This window comes from Podarcis tiliguerta (genome assembly GCF_965153285.1).
Source record: "Podarcis tiliguerta genome assembly, chromosome: 2".
Taxonomy (NCBI): Eukaryota; Metazoa; Chordata; class Lepidosauria; order Squamata; family Lacertidae; genus Podarcis; species Podarcis tiliguerta.
In genome coordinates, this window is record NC_139535.1 from 21,312,020 (window position 1) to 21,335,333 (window position 23,314).

Consider the following 23,314-nt stretch of genomic DNA (forward strand, 5'->3'; position numbering starts at 1 on the left):
TCTTGCAGTCCATGGGACTCTCAAGAGTCTCCTCCAGCACCATAATTCAAAAGCATCAATTCTTCGGCGATCAGCCTTCTTTATGGTCCAGCTCTCACTTCCATACATTAGACAAAGGTGACTGCCTCAGGCAGCCAGTTTTAGGGGTCATGAAAGGGACAGCAAAAGGTTTCTTATTTTAAATTTATTATTGCTGAACTTTTACTCCCAAGGAGTGACACTTGTGGGATTTTCTGTCTCAGGTTGCGAAATAATGTGGTCACGCTGGGTGTGGTGTGTGTGTTATATATTTATTGTTCTTTTTAATAATTCAGATTGCACATAATCCCATGGTTTCTCATTTATTGATTTATTTAAACGTCTTATTAAATGCAAAACAGCCGAGGGCTAAATTCCTCTCTCTGCAGGTATATAAATGCTATATAAAGATTAAAATACATTCAACATTAGTTGTGAAATACATTCCCCCCTCCTGCCATCCCCAGAAGCAGAGCCTTCCTCTACTATCATACCGTTCCAAAACAGGAGCACTTGGCTGTCCTTAATTTTTTTTAAAAAAATATGATTTTGAAGCTCGATTTTAAACTAATCCATCTTTAAAATGCATCAGCAAGGGTATCCTGTATTGCCTTGCTGCTTTGTAATCTGTCTGATCTTCCTCTCTTTCTCCTGGAAAGCTGTGTGTTCCTCCCTTCTTCTTCTTCTTCTTCTTCTATTACTCATAGCTGAGTAAGATTGTCTTCCATGAACACATGAGTCCGTAAGCGAATGTGGAGGCCAATTCTGGATCCACACGTCTTTCCACAGTGGGGACATAAGCCTTCCTCTTAGCACGTTTCTCCCTTTTGTACTTAGTTCTCCAATTGTAGCACTTCCAGGCCAGTGTTTCCCAGTTGTCAGTGTTTATACTACATTTTTAAAGCTTTGCCTTGAGAGAGTCTTTAAACCTCTTTGTGTTCCTCCCAAAAATAGTAGAAGAGCCCTGCTGGATCACTCCAAAGGTCGATCTAATCCAGATCCTATTTTTCTCTACAGGACCCAAACAGCACTTAATCCTCCCCAGCACTAAACCACATCACTGCCCTATTACTTTTGCCAAGGCGCAAACGGTAATGTGGTTTTTGGCTCGCACAGTGAGGCCCGTCTTCGTCCCATCCATTGCCAACGGGCTTAGTACAGTGTTGTCACGGCTAAGCTGAGAATCCGGAAGCCCTCAATTCAAGAAAGTTCACCTCTATCAGAAACTTAGGAGGTGGTCTTAACAGATGCCACTGTTTTCTCAGCTTCACTCGCCCCACAATCTCCCGCAAACAATTTTACAGTCAGCAAGGGGGTGAGGAGAGGGGAGGTGGAAGAGCAGTCGTTGGCCACCTCATAATGAAAGCACAGGCAACTCCCAATTACGTTCCAAGTCACCACACTGTTAAGTGAAATGGCATATACAGTGGTACCTCGGGTTACATACGCTTCAGGTTACAGACTCCGCTAACCCAGAAATATTACCTCAGGTTAAGAACTTTGCTTCAGGATGAGAACAGAAATCATGCTCCGGCGGCGCGGCAACAGCAACCCCATTAGCTAAAGTGGTGCTTCAGGTTAAGAACAGTTTCAGGTTAAGAACGGACCTCCGGAATAAATTAAGTACTTAACCCGAGGTACCACTGTATTTTAAACACCATTGAAAAAGCCTGCAAACGCCCTATTCTGCCCCGCCCCACCCTTTTCTGTGACATTGTTGGGCCACTTCCGAGTTCGGCGCAATGTGCATGTGTGCGGTTGAGCACCCATCAGATGTGCCTGAAATGGTCGCTGTTTGTAAAAGTCGTTCTCCTTCTTTCACAGCACTGGAACTTGTAGACATCTAATATGAATGGTGTAAGATTGAGGACACAGACACCCTTTACGCAGAACATAGTTAATCTATGGAACTCACTCCTGCAGGGATAGCCATTTACTTGGATGGCTTCAAAAGAGGATTAGGCAAGGATAAAGCTATCAATGGCTACTAGCCATGACACCTGTGCTCTGCCTCCAAATAATAATAATAATAATAATAATAATAATAATAATAATAATAATAATTTATTCATACCCCACCCATCTGGCTGGGGTTCCCCAGCCACTCTAGGCACCTCCCAACTGAACACAATAAAGCATCAAACATTAAAAACTTCCCTAAACAGGGCTGCCTTCAGATGTCTTCTAAAAGTCAGATAGTTGTTTATTTCCTTGACATCTGATGGGAGGGCATTCCAGTGTGGTATAGTGGTTAAGAGTGGTGGTCTCGTAATCTGGGGAACCGGGTTCGCTTCTCCGCTCCTTCACATGCAGCTGCTGGGTGACCTTAGGCTAGTCACACTTCTCTGAAGTCTCTCAGCCCCACTCACCTCACAGAGTGTTTGTTGTGGGGGAGGAAGGGAAAGGAGATTGCTAGCTGCTTTCAGACTCCTTAGGGTAGTGAAATCCAAACTCTTCTTCCACAGGGCGGGCGCCACTACCGAGAAGGCCCTCCAGTTGGAGGCAGCAATGATTGTGAATACAGTGGTACCTCTAGTTACGAACTTAATTCATTCCGGAGGTCCGTTCTTAACCTGAAACTGTTCTTAACTAGAGGCGTGCTTTCGCTAATGGGGCCTCTTGCTGCTGCTCTGCCGCCGGCACACAATTTCCATTCTCATCCTGAGGCAAAGTTCTCAATTTGAGGTAATTCTTCCAGGTTAGCGGAGTTTGTAACCTGAAGAGTTTATAACCTGAGGCGTTTGTAACTCGAGGGACCACTGTACTGGTTTCTGGAAACCACAGGGAGGGAGAGTGCTCTTACGCGTGAACCTTGCTGGTGGGGAGGTGATAGTTTTGAGGGGTAACTGCACCTGTTATTTTGGTCATAATGGCATTTCTGTAAAGGTAAAGGTAAAGGGACCCCTGACCGTTAGGTCCAGTTGCAGACGACTCTGGGGTTGTGCGCTCATCTCGCTTTATTGGCCGAGGGAGCCGGTGTACAGTTTCCGGGTCATGTGGCCAGCATGACTAAGCTGCTTCTGGCGAACTAGAGCAGTGCACAGAAACACCGTTTAACTCCCACCGGAGCGGTACCTATTTATCTACTTACACTTTGATGTGTTTTCAAACTGCTAGGTTGGCAGGAGCTGGGACTGAGCAACGGGAGCTCACCCCGTCACAGGGACTCGAACTGCCGACCTTCTGATCGGCGAGCCCTAGGCTTTGTGGTTTAGACCACAGTGCCACCCGTGTCCCATAATGGTATCTCTGTAGCTGCCCCATATTCTTCTGCAAAGGTGCAAACAGTAGTACAGTGGTACCTCGGGTTACATACGCTTCAGGTTACAGATGCTTCAGGTTACAGACTCTGCTAACCCAGAAATAGTACTTCGGGTTAAGAACTTTGCTTCAGGATGAGAACAGAAATCTTGCAGTGGCAGCAGGAGGCCCCATTAGCTAGAGTGGTGCTTCAGGTTAGGAACAGTTTCAGGTTAAGAATGGACCTCCAGAACAAGTTAAGTTCTTAACCCGAGGTACCACTGTACAATGCTTCTTTCGCACAGCTGGGCGGTCTTCATTGCATCCATTCCATACAAGCTGAGTGTTGCAGAGACTGACAGGCAAAAACAGGCCTTTCCCGATCTGGTCCTGGACCACAACATCCCATTAGCCCAAAGCATCATGACCAATGGTCAGAGATGGCAGAACTACACTCCAAAACATCTGCAGAGCACCCAGGATTGTTTGGGGGAATCCATGTGTGTTTGAGGTGGCATGACACTGCTTTAAATGTACATCGCAGACAGAATACTGATACACATTTATTATCTGATTCTTAGCATTTTTAAAAAAATTAAGAAACTAGTTTAATACTGTAGAAGTCAGATCCTGATTACAGTTTCCAGTTCTACCTAAGATAGAATTCAGTTTTGAAAATAAAGAATTACCTATGCGGGTAAATTCTTCTTTTTCCTCCCAGGCAGTTCATACCACATGCAAATCCCTCGAACAAACAAAGCACTGAAAGGTGACATTAAACGTTGTCATGGGACGCTTGGGCTTGGCATTCACACAATGGGTAGAAGAGTCTTTCTGTTTCCTTGCTTCCTGCTTGGGAATGTGCAAAGATCCAAAGTCCACGGCTTGGGGCCAAATCAAACATGATGCTGTAGACCTGCGACTGGTCTCCGCACTGCTGTGGAAATTAAAATTTAGCTTTGAGGGGCTGCACGTTTGATCAGCCATAAAGAAGGCTGATTGCCGAAGAATTGACGCTTTTGAATTATGGTGCTGGAGGAGACTCTTGAGAGTCCCATGGACTGCAAGAAGATCAAACGCATCCATTCTGAAGGAAATCAGCCCTGAGTGCTCACTGGAAGGACAGATTGTGAAGCTGAGGCTCCAATACCTCGTCCACCTCATGAGAAGAGAAGACTCAGTGGAAAAGACCCTGATGTTGGGAAAGATGGAGGGCACAAGGAGAAGGGGACGACAGAGGACGAGATGGTTGGACAGTGTTTTCGAAGCTACCAGCATGAGTTTGACCAAACTGCGGGAGGCAGTGGAAGACAGGAGTGCCTGGTGTGCTCTGGTCCATGGGGTCACGAAGAGTCGGACACGACTGAACGACTAAACAACAACACCACATTTGATCAGAGGAGTGGTGCACCCTCCCCACCCACTGCCCCAATCAAAATCCAGCAGTGGAGGCAAACCACGGCCACTGATCCTCATCCTCATCTCTAGCCCTCTTTTTAAAGCCATCCTAGTTGGCAGCCATCACTAGGGGAGCACTTTTCCATCACTGAACTATGCGCGGCGCCTTGAATCTTCCAACACACAGATTCATTGGATGTCAACGGGTTCTAGTGTTATGAATCATAGAATCGTAGAGGGAATCTCGACTAAATCATCCATGGCAGATGGCTATCCAACTTCTTACACACACACACACACACACACACACACACACACGATAGATGATAGATAGATAGATAGAAAAGAGAAAAGAAAAAGAGACAGAAACGAAGAAAAAAGTGTTAAAGTTCCATCCACATGTCTTGCACATTCATGTATCAAGATTGCTCTGAATCTCCTGACTTCCCCTCATCCCATTGATGGGTCTTCTTACTATCGTTTTCATCTGTATTTCAGTACTTCCCCCAAATTTTCATCTTCCTAAGTTATCTGTAATTTCTAGTACATTAAAAGTGCACTTAAAATCCTGCTAATGTTTACAATAATTTTGTATATACATTACAGTGGTACCTCGGGTTAAGTACTCAATTCGTTCCGGAGGTCCGTACTTAACCTGAAACTGTTCTTAACCTGAAGACCACTTTAGCTAATGGGGCCTACTGCTGCCGCTGTACCGCCAGAGCACGATTTCTGTTCTCATCCTGAAGCAAAGTTCTTAACCTGAGGCACTATTCCTGGCTTAGTGGAGTCTGTAATCTGAAGCGTATGCAACCTGAAGCGTATGTAACCTGAGGTACCACTGTATAAACATTTCGCATTCTTTTCTTTTTAAATTTTATTTCATGTCTTCTTGGTTCCTGAGCTTCCCAGTTAATTTTGCCATTTCAGCATAGTCCATCAACCTGATCTGCCATTCTGGCTATCCAACCTTTTTCCATCTAAGGAGAGAGGGAGAAAAACATATCTCTATCCACTTTCTCTATGCCATGCATAACTTTATAAACTTCTATCATGTAGCCTCTCGCTGCTGTCCCCCCCCCACTAGTCCTAAACGCCCCAACCATCTCTTCAATCATATTTTTTGTCCTTTCCTGAGCCCCTTTGAACTCTGCAATATCCTTTTTGAGGTGAGGCAGCCAGAAATGCACTCAATGTTCCAAATTCGGTCGCATAAAGAACCTGACGGGGGGAGACATGCAGCGTCTTTGAATTTGTCAATCAACAGTGACAACCTGAGCAGCAGACTGAGCTGGCAAAGAGGGTCTCCTGGTCACAGTCTTCCCAGCTACGGGAAGATGAGCTTCACTTCTATTTAAATAATAGTAGTTATTTCTTTTTTTTAAAAAAAAGTAGAGACATCACCTTGCCAACAAAAGTCCATATAGTAAAAGCTATGGTTTTCCCAGTAGTGATGTATGGAAGTGAGAGCTGGACCATAAAGAAGGCTGATCGCCGAAGAATTGATGCTTTTGAATTATGGTGCTGGAGGAGACTCTTGAGAGTCCCATGGACTGCAAGGAGATCAAACCTCTCCATTCTGAAGGAAATCAGCCCTGAGGGCTCACTGGAAGGACAGATCCTGAAGCTGAGGCTCCAATACTTTGGTCACCTCATGAGAAGAGAAGACTCCCTGGAAAAGACCCTGATGTTGGGAAAGATGGAGGGCACAAGGAGAAGGGGATGACAGAGGACGAGATGGTTGGACAGTGTTCTCGAAGCTACCAGCATGAGTTTGACCAAACTGCGGGAGGCAGTGGAAGACAGGAGTGCCTGGCGTGCTCTGGTCCATGGGGTCACGAAGAGTCGGACACGACTAAGTGACAACAAATTTTCATTGGAGAAAGGTTGGAGGATATGCTAGCGGTTCCCAAAGTTCTTTGGGGGAAGTGTTAATTGTGTGGATGTGACCTTCATTTACATAAACAAGATTAGTTTCTATGTTGCAGAAAGGCGTTTTTGTGTGTGTATGTGTGCTTTTTGCAAGCAATGTGTATATTTCCTTTCAATATGTGGTCTGAAACAGATAAAAAGGAAATGACTAAACGACTAAACAACAACAATTACTTCTAAAAGTGCACCTCTACATAGAAATCGGCACATTCTAATTCTCTGCAAACCTGCATCTTCTCGTTTAGTGATGCATAAGTGTAATTTGTCAACATGCAGGCCTGAATGGTTCTCCACAACCGGAACTCGCCGGAACTCATTATTGTTTTTTGTTGTATTTTATCCTTTCATTTTTGAAATGTAGGTCCTGCCTTTTGACAGCCAGGTGGCTCCGAGGCAGGTCAGAACAATTTAAAACAATTTGTCCAGTAAGATATGATGATAAATAGTTAGTGGTTAAAGGCAGACGTTTAAATCTACGCATTGCACAAGACCAGTGGGAAAGCGGTAATTATAACAAGCCAAAAGCCTGGTGACAGAGTAATGTCTTCAGTGCTCCCCTGAAGGCAAAAAACCAGGGAGTCAGCCAAGCTTCCTGAGGGAAGGAATTCCACAAGTTTACACCTTGCCTCATATATTTCCGCCTGGCAACTGCACTCCTTTTCTAAGTGGTTACAGATGGACTGTTTAATTATCTGTTCTAGGATCTTTCCTGGTATTTATGTCAAGCTCACCGGCTGGTAGCTACCTGGATCTCCCACTGCCCTTTTTAAAAATGGCATTTACCCGCCTCCAGTCTTCAGGAAAGGGACGCGGGTGGTGCTGTGGGTTAAACCACAGAGCCTAGGACTTGCCGATCAGAAGGTTGGCAGTTCGAATCCCTGTGATGGGGTGAGCTCCCGTTGCTCGGTCCCAGCTCCTGCCAACCTAGCAGTTCAAAAGCACGTCAAAGTGCAAGTAGATAAATAGGTACCACTCCGGCAGGAAGGTAAACGGCGTTTCCGTGCGCTGCTCTGGTTCGCCAGAAGTGGCTTAGTTATGCTGGCCACATGACCTGGAAGCTGTACGCCGGCTCCCTCGGCCAATAAAGCGAGATGAGCGCACAACCCCAGAGTCGGCCACGACTGGACGTAATGGTCAGGGGTCCCTACATTCTGACCTATAAAGCTCTTCATGGTTTGGGACCAGTTTGACCACTTTCAGCTATGGACCTGGCACTTTTACAAGTGCCACATAATGTTCATTCTGCATTTGCAAGGATTCTGTCTTTTAGTGCGCTGTGAATCTCTCTGCCTACTAACATGAGGCAGGTGCTTTCACTAGATGCCTGCTGAAAACCTTATATTAGCGAAGATAACATAAAAAAACCACATTGTACTAGGGGGAATTGTTTTGCAGGAATGTATTATATTAAGCAAAACTGCACACACAAATGTGTATAGTAGGAAAAATTCACACGAAAACGCAGATGAATTTTCATGAGGACTTTTTTCCCCCAAAAAATGTTGAAATCTTGAAAGGTGAACTTAACGTTAGGAAAATGAGAAACTGAAATTGACATAATACTGAACACATTACAGTAGAAGCCCATGTGTTTTTATTCAGAAGTAAAAATGCACATAGACTGTTCAATGGCGCTTACTTCCAGGTAAATGTGCACATGATAGGATTTCAACTGCAGTGTAGAAGCACAGCAGAACTACCTTAAACTCAAAAAAGAAACACACACAGAGCATTGCATTGTGCTTTACTCTGTTTTTTAATGACGCTTTCGGTTTTTTACTTAATTTATCTCATGGTGTACCCTGTTCCCAGAGTCTTGAGCATGCCTGATTTGGAATAACAGAATTACGCCCTAAGATATATCTTAATATATATGCACACACAATGGATAAGCACATACCTAAATGCAAATATCAATTCATCTTATTCCAATTACGTACATCCAGAAATAAAATTAATGGGCCATATCTCTAATGTGCAAGCCAATGCAACTATGTACATTTCCTGGGGATGAATGTTTGGCTCGCTGCCTTTTTGCTGAATAGGAAAATATATGTTTGCTTGAAAACTATTATAGCTGTTGTGCTCAGGATGGAGATTAAAAACGCAATGTCGGCTGCTGGCTTCAAAAACAGCCACCTATTAATAGGAATGAATAGGAAAATTATCCTGTGCTCAGGTTCCCCCATTGTTGGAATGACAGGCTGAAACAGGATGGATTCTCTACTATCTGCTTCCCATTAAGCAAAAGAAACACTGCATAAAGATGAGCTGGAGCCAATCTTTTTCTCTTTTTTTAGCATTTAAAGAAGGTAATTTGATAGAGACATCGTTCCTTGATGCATCCACCCTTTTGTTTGCTCTACTATTATGTTCTGGAGAAACAGGTTTTGCTTGTACTTCTCTGTCTTCCTTCTAAAAGAAAAAAAACCTGAATCTTGATTACATGGGTGGGGGACCTCGGGACAAGGGGTCAAATGTGGTCCCCTTTAAGACGTTGTCTGACTCTCAGAACATTCCCCAGGACTCACCCCCTTCTCAGCCACACCCCCTTTTCAACCACGCCTCTCACCAGCACTGCTTCAGATCCCCCTTGAGTCCTTTGGCCTGGCTGGAATGCATCCCTGAGCTCTGTTATTAGAGTTATTAGAACTCTGTTCAATAATAGGGAGCATAAGGTAAAGGTAAAGGGACCCCTGACCATTAGGTCCAGTTGTGGCCGACTCTGGGGTTGCGGTGCTCATCTCGCTTTATTGGCTGAGGGAGCCAGCGTACAGCTTCCGGGTCATGTGGCCAGCATGATTAAGCCGCTTCTGGCGAACCAGAGCAGTGCATGGAAACGCCGTTTACCTTCCCGCCGGAGTGGTACCTATTTATCTACTTGCACTGTGTGCTTTCAAACTGCTAGGTAGGCAGGAGCAAGGACAGAGCAACGGGAGCTCACCCCATTGTGGGGATTTGAACCGCCAACCTTCTGATCGGCAAGTCCTAGGCTCTGTGGTTTAACCCACAGCGCCATATAGGGACTTGTTAATTGTTAATGCAGTTAATAAATGCTTTTAAATAAAAATAAGTTAGAGAAGGATGTGTTTGTGTTGTGTGTGCAGAAACTAGGCAAAATTTACACCCCCCACTTCACACACTCGTGCCCCTGGCTCTCTCTGCCCCTGGCATGTGGCCCTTAGTGGGCTGCCCAGATGCAGATACGGCCCTCAGCCTGTAATAATTTCCCCACTCCTGCTCTAGAAAGAGAGGATTTTGAGATCTTAGATATAAGACCTAAGTATCCCATGGAATTAATTTGGAAGACAACACTTAATTTCTACCTAGCAGCCCTTTATTTTCCCGCAACCCTTCGTTGTCATTATGGGATGGGAAGCCTGTGGCGCTCTAGACGTTGTTGGGTTGCGACTGCTGCTCTCATCACCCCTGGGCATTGGCCATGCTGGCTGGGGCTGATGGGAGTTGGAGTCCAGCAACATCAGGAGGGCCAGCAGTTCTCTGTTCCCAATATTGAGACCTTCCATCCTCACCAAATCGTGCTAAGCGGCAAATTACCACACCATGTTAGTTTGAGCATGAGCTTCAAGAGTCGATGGCTGCAACACCCGGTGAAGACGTCAGAGGAGCATTGGGTTGTCTCCAACTAAGTTAGCCTAAAAACAAAAGTAGAGCCTGAGGCCAGTGGCCTGTCATGTCCAATGTTTTGTTGTCACAGTAGCCACCCAGATGCCTGTGGGAAACCTCATGCAGTACCTGAGCACAAGCGCACTCTCCTTTCGTGTGGTTCCCATCAACTGAGCTACAGAAACATTAGTGCCTCCAACCATGGAAGGCAGAACATAGCTTCCATCTTGGCCATTGACCACCATAGTGTCCATGAGTCTGACTACTCCTGTTTTAAAGCCATCCAAGTTGGTGGCCACCACTGCCTGTCCCACAATTTAATTACCTGTTGCATGGACTACTCTGCAGTTTACTCAGAGTTCTCTACCCATTGAAACAATGAACCTAAGTTAGTCATGCCCCATAACTTCAATGAATCTGCTCTGAGCATTGAATTCAACCCATTGCCTTTGAAACCCGCCCTAAGGAATTGCTGGCACTTTTTTCTAGCCTAGATTTGGTGTGTGGTTAACCTTAGTCTCTCCTAGCCCTCTAGTTGCTGGACAGCTCAATCGGTAGAGTATGAGGACTCTGAATCTCATGGTTGTGGGTTGGGCAAAAGATTCCTGCGTTGCAGGGCTTAGACCCTGGTGATCCCTCCCAACTCTGCAATTCTAGGATTCCTCCTTGATTCCACGATTCCCTCCTAGCTGAGACAATTTAACTAGATCTGCCAGAGACAGAATCTGAGATCTAACACAGCTAAAACACACACTCTTCCACTGAGCTGTGGCCCTCTACCAGCATATATTTGGTTCCTTCCTGCTGTAAGAGAGAGTTAGAGGTTTTCTCAAGCTTCCACCAAGAACAGGTGCTGCTGCTACGTACTAATAAGAATGTAAGAAAAGGCCGGCTGGATCAGGCCATTGGACCATCTGTTCCAGCACCCTGTACTTACAGTGGCCAACCAGATGTCTATGAGAAGTCCTAAATCAGACCTGAAAGCAACAGCTTCTCCCCTCACTCATGATTCCTAGCAACCTGGTATCCAAAGGCTCATGACAGTGGAGGTAGAACACAGCCTCTGCTTGACATTTTATGATGTTTTTATATGTGGTGGAACCCGATAGCTTTATCCCCCACAAATCAATACCAATGGACTGTAACAATTTTAACATACCACACAACTGAGACCCAGAGCTTCTAACAACACTCAGTTGACTTACCAATAACCCAAGCAACAACCAGAGTGCAATATTCAATGATCCATTCCTTGATCCAAACCAGGATTCCAGAATGCTCCAGGTTTAAGCATAGACCAGTCCACTAGACCAGTGGTTCCCAATTAGCTAAGTACTGCAGGCCCCCTGTTCTTCAAATGCCAAACCATGGATCCCTTACCTTTTGAACATTTTGATATCTTTGGGGTAGGTTTTGTTATCTGAATGGTGCCCCAGATTTCCTGGGTGGGTTACGCAGAATTCCTCGGGGTCCATGGACCCCCAGTTAGGGACAACTGCACTAGGCGGGTGGGGCAGGGGATTCCAGAAGAATGAACACCACTAGTCTGCATGAGGCTGTAAGCAAGGAAGGAACGCTAATCGTTTTTTCTTTCAATGCTGATTCTGGAAGGCAGGTGGCCCCTGATAGCATTATCAGCTCTTCACTCTGTTGCAGGCAGTCCCCCCCCCCCACTTTTCCTTTGTCCATTCCAGGGGCCCTGCCACTCAGGAAGCTGATAACAATCTCCCGAGAGTACAGTGCGGTGAGTGGTTTCCCAGGATGTCCGGCTGAATTATGACAAATTCATGGTTATCTTTGGTAAACAGGCACTCAAGGAACTGGGGCCAAAATGAAATGCAGCCTTACTGACCACAAGTCCGGGGCACTTACCTTGTCCAAACAAGGATGCTGGAATGTTAGGAACCAGTGAATAATGGTGCTTTAATTTAACCGCGTTCAGTCAAATAATTTATGATCCATCTGCACTATTTAGCTAAAGCAACACCATGCAACTTTAGGCAGTCATGGCTTTCTCCAACGAACTTGGGAACTTTTGTTTGTTAAGGGTGGTTAGGAGACCCCACTACATAACATATGCTTAGATCAGGAGTGGAAAACTTGTGGCCCTTCATATGTGGTGAAACTACAACAGCCATTATCCTTGTACATCAGCAATGACGGCTGAGGCTGATGGGAGTTGTAGTCCAACAGCCTCTGAAGGACCACAGGTTCCACATCCCTGCCTTGGACTATATCCTAGGAGTTGTGTCCTTCCCGCCTTGCCTAAAACCATCTAGGAGATTCATGGATGAGACATGATTCAAAGCTGGTATTTCCCGGCACACAAATCATTTCTCTTAGGTATCATATCGCAGCCGCCTAGTTATTTGGAACAGATGCAAACAGAGATAAGAGGCAAGAATAAGTGACAGGCACCTAAACCTGCGTCACACTGTCAGAATCGAACGGTATTTAGATACTAGCTGCTGTGAAAAGGACAAATTCCATTTTAGGGAACATTACTGCAAGTAAAGATACCAATAGCATGATTGGTATGTATGGCACAGCTGGTTTTGGAGTACAGTGGTACTTCTACTTACGTTCGCCTCCGGTTATATCTCCTTCAGGATACGTATGCGGCAAACCCGCAAGTATTTTTCTGGGTTTCGCCCCACGCGCATCCGCAGAAGCACTCTACACATGTGCAGAAGCAGTCCCACTGGTTGCGGAAACCTCGGGATCCGACTGGAGCTCCGGAACGGATCCTGTCCGCAACCGGAGGTACCACTGTATTGTGTACAGTCCTGGTTGCCTCACCTAACAAAGGGCTAAAAACGTCTCCATAAACGGCAATCAAAATGGCCAAGGAGCTGGAGCAACTCACAATGAGGAAAGATTTATGTTCTTCATCTGCTGGTCTATTAAGCTCACAGTCTTTCCTCCATCACAGACAAGGCACATAAATGGTCCATATAGACAGCAGGCCCCCCAAACAAGAAGACAAAGTTTTCCTTTATTTTAAACTCCATTGATGATATTATTACTATTACTATTATTATTATTATTTAAAAAATAGTATGAGGGATTGGATGGTGCAAGTGTCATCCACTAACAGCTACTTATCTGAAGCACCCAGTTTAAATTGGAGATTTAATTTTTTCAGGATGCAAGATGTAAGCCAATTTCCTACAGAAATCCAACCTCCATCAGGATTTTAATGGGATGCCTTTGGCTTTCACATCAGCTGTGGTTCCCCTCACCCAAAGCCCAAGGACAGTCAATTAAGCTAACGGGGCTCTTCAAACAAGGAACAGCTATCTTGGAATCTCTTTGAAGCTGGCTGAACAGCCATTAATTAGGAGAGGTGCTTGCAGAACAGTGGAGCCAAAGAATGGCCATACCAACTTAGCAAAGCTAAACCTCAAATGAGTAATAAAGGAAGGGGGAAATGTCCAGTTAATGTGGTTTAAATCCAAGTTCACCTGCAGCAGAATGCTTAGGTACCATGTTGATGGGAAAGACCCGTACCAGGAACCCAGCCAAGTGGAATGCTAGAAGATTCAAAGCAAGAGGAATACCTCTTTGCGCAATGCAAAGTCACACTGTGGAATTTTCTGCTATAAAAGGTGGTGATGGGCAACAAACAGCTTTAAAGAAGGATCAGGCAAATTTGCAGAAGATAAGGCTATGCCTCCTAGTCATCACATTACCACCCAGGATCTTCTGAAACCATGTCCCTGGTGAAGAACAGCAGCAGAGAGCTTTTGCACCCAAGCTATAGTTGGAGAGCTTCCCATAAGAATCTGGTTGGATGTTGGACTGTTTGCCCCAATCTAGCAGGTCTCTTATTATGTCCTTGGGGGCAGTCAGAATAGGCAAGCCTACCTCAACCTGGTGCTTACTAGAGGTTGTCGGATTACAACTACCATCTGCCCCAGTCAGCATAACCAATGATGTGGGGGATTATGGGAATTGTAGTGGGAAACATCTGGAAGACACAGGGCTGGGGAAGACAATATTTGGCTAGATGGATCAATGGTCTGACTCAGCATGAGAGATCATGTTCTTTTAGAGCAGCAGTTTTCAACCTGTGGGTCCCCAGATGTTGTTTTATGGGTCCCCAGATGTTGTCAGATGTTGTTTGATGGTGATGGGAGTTGTAGTTCAACAACATCTGGGGTCCCACAGGTTGAGAAAGGCTGCTTTAGAGGCTTCCTTCCTATTGCAGCTGTATGGAAGATTTGATATGGAGTAAGCTTTGGTAAGTAAGTTATGGTAAGTAAGATATGCAGGGACGCGGGTGGCGCTGTGGGTTAAACCACAGAGCCTAGGACTTGCCAATCAGAAGGTTGGTGGTTTGAATCCCCACAACGGGGTGAGCTCCCGTTGCTCGGTCCCTGCTCCTGCCAACCTAGCAGTTCGAAAGCACATCAAACTGCAAGTAGATAAAAAGGTACTGCTCCGGCGGGAACGTAAATGGCATTTCCGTGTGCTGCTCTGGTTTGCCAGAAGTGGCTTAGTCATGCTAGCCACATGACCCGGAAGTTGTACGCCGGCTCCCTCAGTCAATAAAGCGAGACGAGTGCCACAACCCCAGAGTCAGTCACGACTGGACCTAATGGTCAGCGGTCCCTCTACCTTTACCTTTAAGCTTTGTATATCTTCTTATAGCACTGGACCATCATGCTTCCTGTCAAACGGATTGTCTGTTGATTTCTCATCGCTTTGTCAAAGGCTTAAGAGCCTCTGTCCACCTCAAGGAGGCCTGGCAACAATCTTAGCTGTGTTGCAAACACCAGTGGGGTTGTGTATACAGCATGGCTCTATTCCGCTGGGTCCTGAGGCTTCTCCCATGGCAGAGGGACCTTTTCACAGTGGAATGGATTTAACGCCCATTGTTCATTATGAAAGAATCCAATAAAAAGAGAACCCACCTGGCCTGCTGCAATTATTGTCCTCCTACAGATGTATTTCGTAGCACATGAGGGATATGCCTGCTTCAGCAAAGGGAATGTTTTCTAATAATGCAATACTTCACAGTAACAGGAAAAAAAGGAGTGGCTTACAGATCCCATAAAACACACACACACACACACACACCATTTTTAAACAACCTGTTATGAGCAAATGCATTCACAGAGGGTTAGCGGAACTGAGGAAGTGGGGTGGGGAGGAGAGAACAGGAATTTTCACTTGAGGAGCAACTCAACTATAGCTCAGAAAAGCTACAACTTCCTCCTTATTGATAATAAGGTTGTAGCTAAGAAATTAAGCACAAGCCCCAGGGCAGGGCCAGCCCAGCCCATGGCATTTTGCCGCTTGAGGCAAACCAGAAAAGGTGTCCCCTGCCCTTCTACCTCCTTATCCACTGTGACCTGTGGCGACTGGAGGTAACCTGGGGAAGTCCTGCTGACGGTGTCAGAGGAGAAGGAAGGAGGATGGAGAGGAGCTGGCGGTGATGGGGGTCAGTGCTGGGGGTGGCGGCAGCAGAGGAGGTGGCGGGTGCAGGTGCCAAGAAGAAGAAGAGTTTGGATTTGATATCCCACTTTATCACTACCCGAAGGAGTCTCAAAGTGGCTAACATTCTCCTTTCCCTTCCTCCCCCACAACAAACACTTTGTGAGGTGAGTGAGGCTGAGAGACTTCAAAGAAGTGTGACTGGCCCAAGGTCACCCAGCAGCCGCATGTGGAGGAGCGGAGACGTGAACCCGGTTCACCAGATTATGAGTCTATCGCTCTTAACCACTATACCACACTGGCACACCAAGCGCAGAATGTGGCAAGTGGCACTCTCCTCCTCCCTGCTGTCCCCAGCCTGCCACCTGAGGCAATTGCCTCACTAAGTCTCATAAGCCAGCCGGCTGGCCCTGCCTCAGGGACACCAAAAGGCTGTGGGAAAGGAAGGCACTAATATTGTTCAACAGCAACAATCCTTACATCTGAGAGACTAAGCGATCTTCAAAACATGAAGATTATTCACTGTAGTTTAGGGGGGAAATGGAGCAAAGGACATCTATCATTTACAGTTACACAAGTTTAAATAAATCTCTTCTGGCTTTTGCTCAAAGTACCACAGCTGTTCTGCTTCTAAGGGGAGCGTTCCTTGCTTTTGACTTTTAAAGGTAAAAAGGTAAAGGTAAAGGACCCCTGACCATTAGGTCCAGTCGCAGATGACTCTGGGGTTGTGGCACTCATCTCACTTTACAGGCTGAGGGAGCCGGCGTTTGTCCGTAAACAGTTTTTCCAGGTCATGTGGACTAAGTCACTTCTGGTGCAATGGAACACTGAAACCAGAACAGCTCACAGAAATGCCATTTATCTTCCCACTGGAGCAGTACCTATTTATCTACTTGCACTTTTTGGCATGCTTTCGAACTGCTAGGTTGGCAGGAGCTGGGACAAAGCAACGGGAGCTCACCCTGTTGTGGGAATTCAAACTGCCGACCTTCTGATCGGCAAGCTCAAGAGGCTCAGTGGTTTAGACCACAGCACCACCTGTGTCCCTTCTTTTGATTTTTACCGGACTTTTATTCAGACAAAAACAAGTTCTGAAGCCTCAGCAACAGAGGTTGGACCCGTAAAAAAATGCAGGAGTCCAGGAATGGGCAATCTTGTCCCCCCCACCCCGCCATCAAGGCCTGAATGCCCTTGGGGGCACATGCCGTTGCTGGAGGTGGGGCGGAAGCCATTCCACACATTCTCTCAAAGTCTCTCTTAAGATAAAAACATCATTCTGCACTGGGTTCTCCCTTTTCTTCCTTTTAAGGATCTCAAATACAAGGTAGAGGGGGAAGAGAGAGATAGAAAAGGTGGTGATGATCTTAATTTTCCTCCTCAGGGCTACCTGTATGGAAAAGCCCCATGAAATTAGGCTCATGGGTCACAGGCTGACCACCGCTGCTGCATCCTAAGGCTCCTAAGCTGTTAGCTTGATCTGTGGACATCAGCCGGTGACGATGTTTGCCAAGTTGCTGTTAAAGGCATAGAAGCAGGCAGGGTTATTTTCCCAGATCATGTGGCAACTTTCTTGAGCCCTCCGTGAATTGAGTTCAAACCAGCCCCTGTGCAGCTCTGCTCTTAAAAGCAGCTTGTTAGGCAGGAGTCAGCAGGTGAACATATCCTCAGCACATGGATAAATGTTATCCCTCCGCTGCAAATCGTGGCGCAGCAACACAGGCCGGTTGAAAGGTTGGCAAACCCTTTGCCGTGCTCAGCGCCCGCAGCCACAGACCATACCTTGCATGTGAGAAACAGCCAATCGCGGATCAGACATCGAAATGGAGAACTGACATTGCCTCAAAAGAAAAATGCTGTCAAATATCACATGCATGTGGGGATCAATGCCCTTAGATTAAAGCAGAGAGCACCCAGGGGAAATCAGTAAGTTTGAACTGGCATAGAGCCATGTGCCAAACATCATTTTGCCCAACCACCCAGAATTCTACCTGCTTTTCTGTGTCCTTGCTGTTCCGTCCCCTCAGTCTGGAGTCTCCTGTGCAAAGGCCCTGCAGGTGTCTTTCTTCCTTGGCAGTTGTTGCCAAACGGAGCACAGTTATCTGAGAGTGGGAGAGGAAAGCGAGGGAGAAGGGAGGGGCTGGACAACTTTATGACTAAGCCGCAAATCCAGTGAAATAGAAGGCTAAATCCATTGCCAAACCCAGCCTTTCTGTCTCTCTGAGTCACAGGCCAAACAAACACCTCCCAGCCCCACAGCTTGTGCGGCTGCCCTTGCAAATGTTAAACAAACCGAGTTGTGCTTATATTAGAATGAGGAAGCATTATTGCAGTTGCCCAGAAGGAAGCCCAGCTCAGCTCTCAACAAGGGCCTTCGCATCAGTAGCAAATGCTCATATCAACTTCAGAAATATCCAAAGCTGCCTTATATATCGAGTCAGTCCATTGGCTCAATATGGTCAGCATTGATTGAAAGTGGCTTTCCGGGGTTTCAGACAGGGACCTCTTTTGCAGGCATAGGATCATTGAGTTGGAAGGGTGATCTCAACTAAAGCATCCACGAGACATGGCCATCCAACCTCTGCTTAAAAACCTCCCATGAAGGAGAGTCCACCACCTCTTGTGGGAGTTTGTTCCATGAGCAGCTCTTACTGCCAGGAATCCATTGTTTCAAGTTCTACAACAACAACAACAACAACAACAACAACAACAACAACAATAATAATAATAATAATAATTTATTATTTGTATCCCGCCCATGTGGCCGGGCCTCCCCAGCCACTGTGGGCGGCTTCCAACAAAGATTAAAAATACATTAAAATGTCACACATTAAAAACTTCCCTGAACAGGGCTGCCTTCAGATATCTTCTAAATGTCAGGTAGTTGTTTATCTCTTTGACATCTAATGGGAGGGCGTTCCACAGGGCGGGTGCCACTGCCTGGTTCCCTGTAGCTTTGCTTCTCGCAGCGAGGGAACCACCAGAAGGCCCTCGGCGCTGGACCTCAGCATCCGGGCTGAATGAAGGGGTGGAGACACTCCTTCAGGTCTACTGGGCCAAGGCCGTTTAGAGCTTTAAATGTCAATACCAACATTTTGAATTGTGCTTAGAAACGTACTACCCTCCAAAGCAGAAGAAAACAAGCTTGCTCCATCTTCCATGTGACAGCCCTTAAGATATTTGAAGATGGCTATAATTCTTCCTCTCAGTCTTCTCCTCTTTTCCAGGCTAAACTTACCCAGCTCATTAAACCGTTCCTCATAAGGCTTGGTTTCCAGACCTTTGATCATCTTGGTTGTCCTCCTCTGCACACATTCCAGCTTGTCAACATCCTTCTTAAATTGTGGTACCCAGAACTGGACCCAGTATTCCAGGTGTGGCCTGACCAAGGCGGAACAGAGTAGTATAGAATCCTAACTGGAAATGCTGGAAACCAAAGCTGGGAGAACCTTCTGCATTCAATTCAGATGTTCTGCCACTGGACTAAAGCATTTTATTTCTCACACATCAGCCATTCTCCATTCTATGTGTGATCGATTCTCTGTTTTGCTTCCTTCCCTCGCTTTTTTCTCTTTTTTTGGTCAGGAGTATGTGTTGATTTTCTTGGCGTTTCAACCACCTGTTCCCTCTTTGCTTTCAAAAAAAGACTTGACACTGTAGCACAAGGTAGGTACACAATGCGTAAGTACTGCAAAGTAAACCAATTCAGCTTCCTTTTGGTAAAGAACACTGGCGTATGGTAAACAGTGACAAGTGAGCTATTGTGAGCTCTTAGAGATAAAGTGACATTTGAAGTCCCACAAGCACAGGTGCCAACAGGATTTCCTGGGATTAACAGTATATTAATAAATAGTAGACCAGCGATGACAAAACTGTAGCATGTGGGACATGGAAAATGGGTATGTGTCACTGCAATATCACTTTCCCCCTCTGCAGAAGTAAAAAGGAAACCTCATTTGTTTCGAGCGAATTTGTTGTTGTTGTTTAGTCATTTAGTCGTGTCCAACTCTTCGTGACCCCATGGACCAGAGCACGCCAGGCACTCCTGTCTTCCACTGCCTCCCGCAGTTTGGTCAGACTCAAGTTGGTAGCTTCGGAGAACACTCTCCAACCATCTTGTCCTCTGTCGTCCCCTTCTCCTTGTGCCCTCCATCTTTCCCAACATCAGGGTCTTTTCCAGGGAGTCTTCTCTTCTCATGAGGTGACCAAAGTATTGGAGCCTCAGCTTCAGGATCTGTCCTTCCAGTGAGCACTCGGGGCTGATTTCCTTCAGAATGGAGAGGTTTGATCTTCTTGCAGTCCATGGGACTCTCAAGAGTCTCCTCCAGCACCATAATTCAAAAGCGTCAATTCTTCGGCGATCAGCCTTCTTTATGGCTGATCAAATGTGCAGCCCCTCAAAGCTAAATTTTAATTTCCACAGCGGTGCGAAGACCAGTAGCAGGTATTGGACCCTCAGCTTCCAGTGAGCACTCAGGGCTGATTTCCTTCAGAATGGATAGGTCTGATCTTCTTGCAGTCCATGGGACTCTCAAGAGTCTCCTCCAGACCATAATTCAAAAGCATCTATTCTTCAGCGATCAGCCTTCTTTATGGCCCAGCTCTCACTTCCATACATCACTGCTGGGAAAACCATAGCTTTAACTATACGGACCTCTGTTGGCAAGGTGATGTCCTTTGTTGATTACTTCCGGTGCTTTATTCTGTAAAGGCAACACATTTGGGGAGTGAATGAAATCATGTGGACATAAGGGAAACACTGTAAGAAATGTCCCCCAGTATCCTCCTCCAACCAGCTTTTCCTGTTTTTTTTAATACTGCTCTCAGAGGCCTGCCTTCCAAGTCCAAGGTGAGGATGCTAAACTTCCTTCCTCTCATTGCTTAACAACAGTGATTAAGTGATTTCTAAGTTTGTCATCTTTCCAATCTTGAGTTCACTACTCCACATATATACACCGGTTTGCAATCTTTTTTTTTTTAAAAAAAAGGAAAAAGGAATCGAAAGAATTTGTCAAAATTCTTCAGCATGTTAGTGCGTGTTTCTCCAAGACAGACATCATTTTATATGCACTTTCGCCAAATATACGCATTTTCAATGCAATTCCGCCTAATGTAATGCATTTTCACTGTGTTCTTTTAAATAACACAATATGTGATTTTTATGCACTCTTTAACCTCGTGTACAATTTTGTTTTGTTTCGTACGCATGCCTGGAGAACTGCATTGCAGAATTCAGAGAGGTGTAAATTTCAAAGGACCCACGTGTTTCAGTTTGTGTATTATTCCAGAATTCTGTTGGGGCAGAATTTGGTTTTTTGCTCACTTTGCTTCAGCAAGTGCAAATTGGGTAGGCTCGCACGAAAATGTGGACCACTGAATTCCTCCCTCTGCCATCCGTTGTGGATGTTAGCTCAGAAGAGTAATGAGAGGCAGTGTGGTCTAATGGTCAGAGGGTTGGACTAGGACCTGAGAGACCACTCAGCCATTCAGGGGCAGTGAATGTCTCTCAGCTAATCTACCTGCGTGTTTGTTTTTGTGGCTCCTTTTTTGTTTGTTTTTGTGACTGTGTGGAACCCAGTTGAGCTACTGATTAATTGATTGTGTGACAGCAGGACATTGTTTATTGCTTTCATTTGATGGATCAATGTTCTCATTAGATAGTAAAATTCATGTTAAGTTGCTGTTTTAGGGGTTGTTTTTAAAAGTCTGGAACGGATTCATCCATTCTGCATTACTTTCTATGGGAAAGCGCGCCTTGGTTTTGGAACGCTTTGGTTTTGGAACGGACTTCTGGAACTTCTGGAACGGATTAAGTTTGAAAACCAAGGGACCAGTGTAATGGGAATTTCACTAAGAGGTAGCTAGAATGCTGCTGCTATAAAGAAGTAAAATATGCAGGAAAACCTTTCTGTAAAAGGAACTCTCCTGCAGAAAGAAATGAAAACCCAAGAGTAGATTCTCACTCACCAACATGACAAAACAGCGACACTCCCCCCCAAACCCTTGAAATGGGGAATATCTCTTTAATGTCACTACTTTGAACTGAGTACCATCTGGAAGAACCTCCTTGACTGTTTCTGTTTGTTTTTCCACACTGGTTGTTCCGAAAGCAAAAGGCAAAATAACTTTTAAGTTTTGATATTTTTTTGGGTACCCCGGGTCGAAAATTTAGCTGCAGTGAGGAAGATCTCAGTTTGAATAAGGACCAGAGGCCTGCATGTCTCTGGGGAAATATCCTTGCTATTAGTTTGCTTAGCTGCTGGTAAAAACGGGCTCAGCTCAATAACAAAAAGCCTCAGTGCTTCAGGGCTGCGTTGCTGTCCATGGAGGCAGAGATGCTTGCTGGTTTGGGGAACAGTAATTACCGCTTCCTAGCTCAGCCCAGGTTGCCTTTGCTTGAGCCTAGAGCTCTTCTCCATCTCAGCAATAACATATTGCACTGCTTTGATATGAGTCTCGTTGGTTACAGGGGCACTTGCTTCAGCCATAGGAGCCCTGTGCTTCTTGCTACGAACGCAAGCAGGCTCTTCCGGGCTTGATTAGAACCTTTTGGCAGCGTTTCCATTTAGGTCCGAAAGGAAGAGAAGGTGGCCACAAGCGTGATGACAAAATTGGGGGAGAGGGAACTGGGACGATAGGGGAACCGAACTGCTGGACCCACAAACTGGAGGTCTCTGATTCTTTTGGACCACATCAACCCATTGGACTGATGGGACTTGCAATCCAAAACACCTGGAAGGTTGTTGCCGACGTCCACTAGAGCTCATCAACATTTCTGTTAAGAGAAAAACCCTGAAAACTTTTCAAAGTTGCTTTTGGTTAAGGTAAGCAAAGGGTAGCTGGGGATCCTCTGCTGGGGACGAGAGACCGGCTGTGCTGCTTTTTTGTGGGTTTGCTATCTGCTGCTTAATGAGCGGTATTCTACTGACATGTCACAACTTTTTCTGCTTGTGCAAAGGAACTTTCCTCTCCTCCATCACCCATGCGTGAGCAGGGCCCTCTGCAAATCTGCTTCAGAGAGGTTTTTTTGGGGGGAAACCTCTATAACAAACTTAGGGGCCATGCAGGAAAGGGTGGAACATTCCATTGCACAAAGAGAAATCCTTGCACTGGTGGAACGAGATACTTAGTGTTGTGTTGAAACCCATCCAGTTTCCCCCCCCCTTGGTGTGTTCAAGGGTATGCAGTACCAGCACCTCCCCCCCCCCAATTCTTAAAAGTGTGGCAATTACTATAACAACTTCATGGTGAGTACCGGTAACACACACACACACACACACAAACCCCAATCTCTGGGCTCTGAGAGAATCCAAGGATTCTAGGTGCTTACACAGGTTCAGTTTTCTCAAGGTGAAGGTCAATGGGGACCATGCTGTCTTTGGGATAAAAAGGTAAAGGTAAAGGGACCCCTGACCGTCAAGTCCAGTCGCGAACAATTCTGGGGTTGCGGTGCTCATCTCGCTTTACTGGCTGAGGGACAGTTTTTCCAGGTCATGTGGCCAGCAGGACTAAGCCACTTCCGGCGAAACCAGAGCAGCACATGGAAACGCCGTTTACCTTCCCGCTGGAGCGGTACCTATTTATCTACTTGCACTTTTTGGCGTGCTTTCGAACTGCTAGGTGGGCAGGAGCTGGGACTGAGCAGTGGGAGCTCACCCCGTTG

General features: G+C 45.8%; 1 protein-coding gene across 1 annotated transcript in view; it reads right to left on the reverse strand.

Annotated features, from left to right (window-relative positions):
• FAM3D (FAM3 metabolism regulating signaling molecule D) overlaps positions 1-19,118 on the reverse strand; it is a 38,245-nt gene extending 19,127 nt beyond the window's left edge. The window contains exons 1-2 of the mRNA XM_083426746.1: positions 18,890-19,118; positions 17,643-17,753 (exon numbers count right to left, since the gene is read on the reverse strand). The gene's annotated coding sequence lies outside the window, so the exon portion shown is untranslated. The remainder of the gene's footprint in view (positions 1-17,642; positions 17,754-18,889) is intronic.
• Between the last annotated feature and the right edge of the window lie 4,196 nt (positions 19,119-23,314).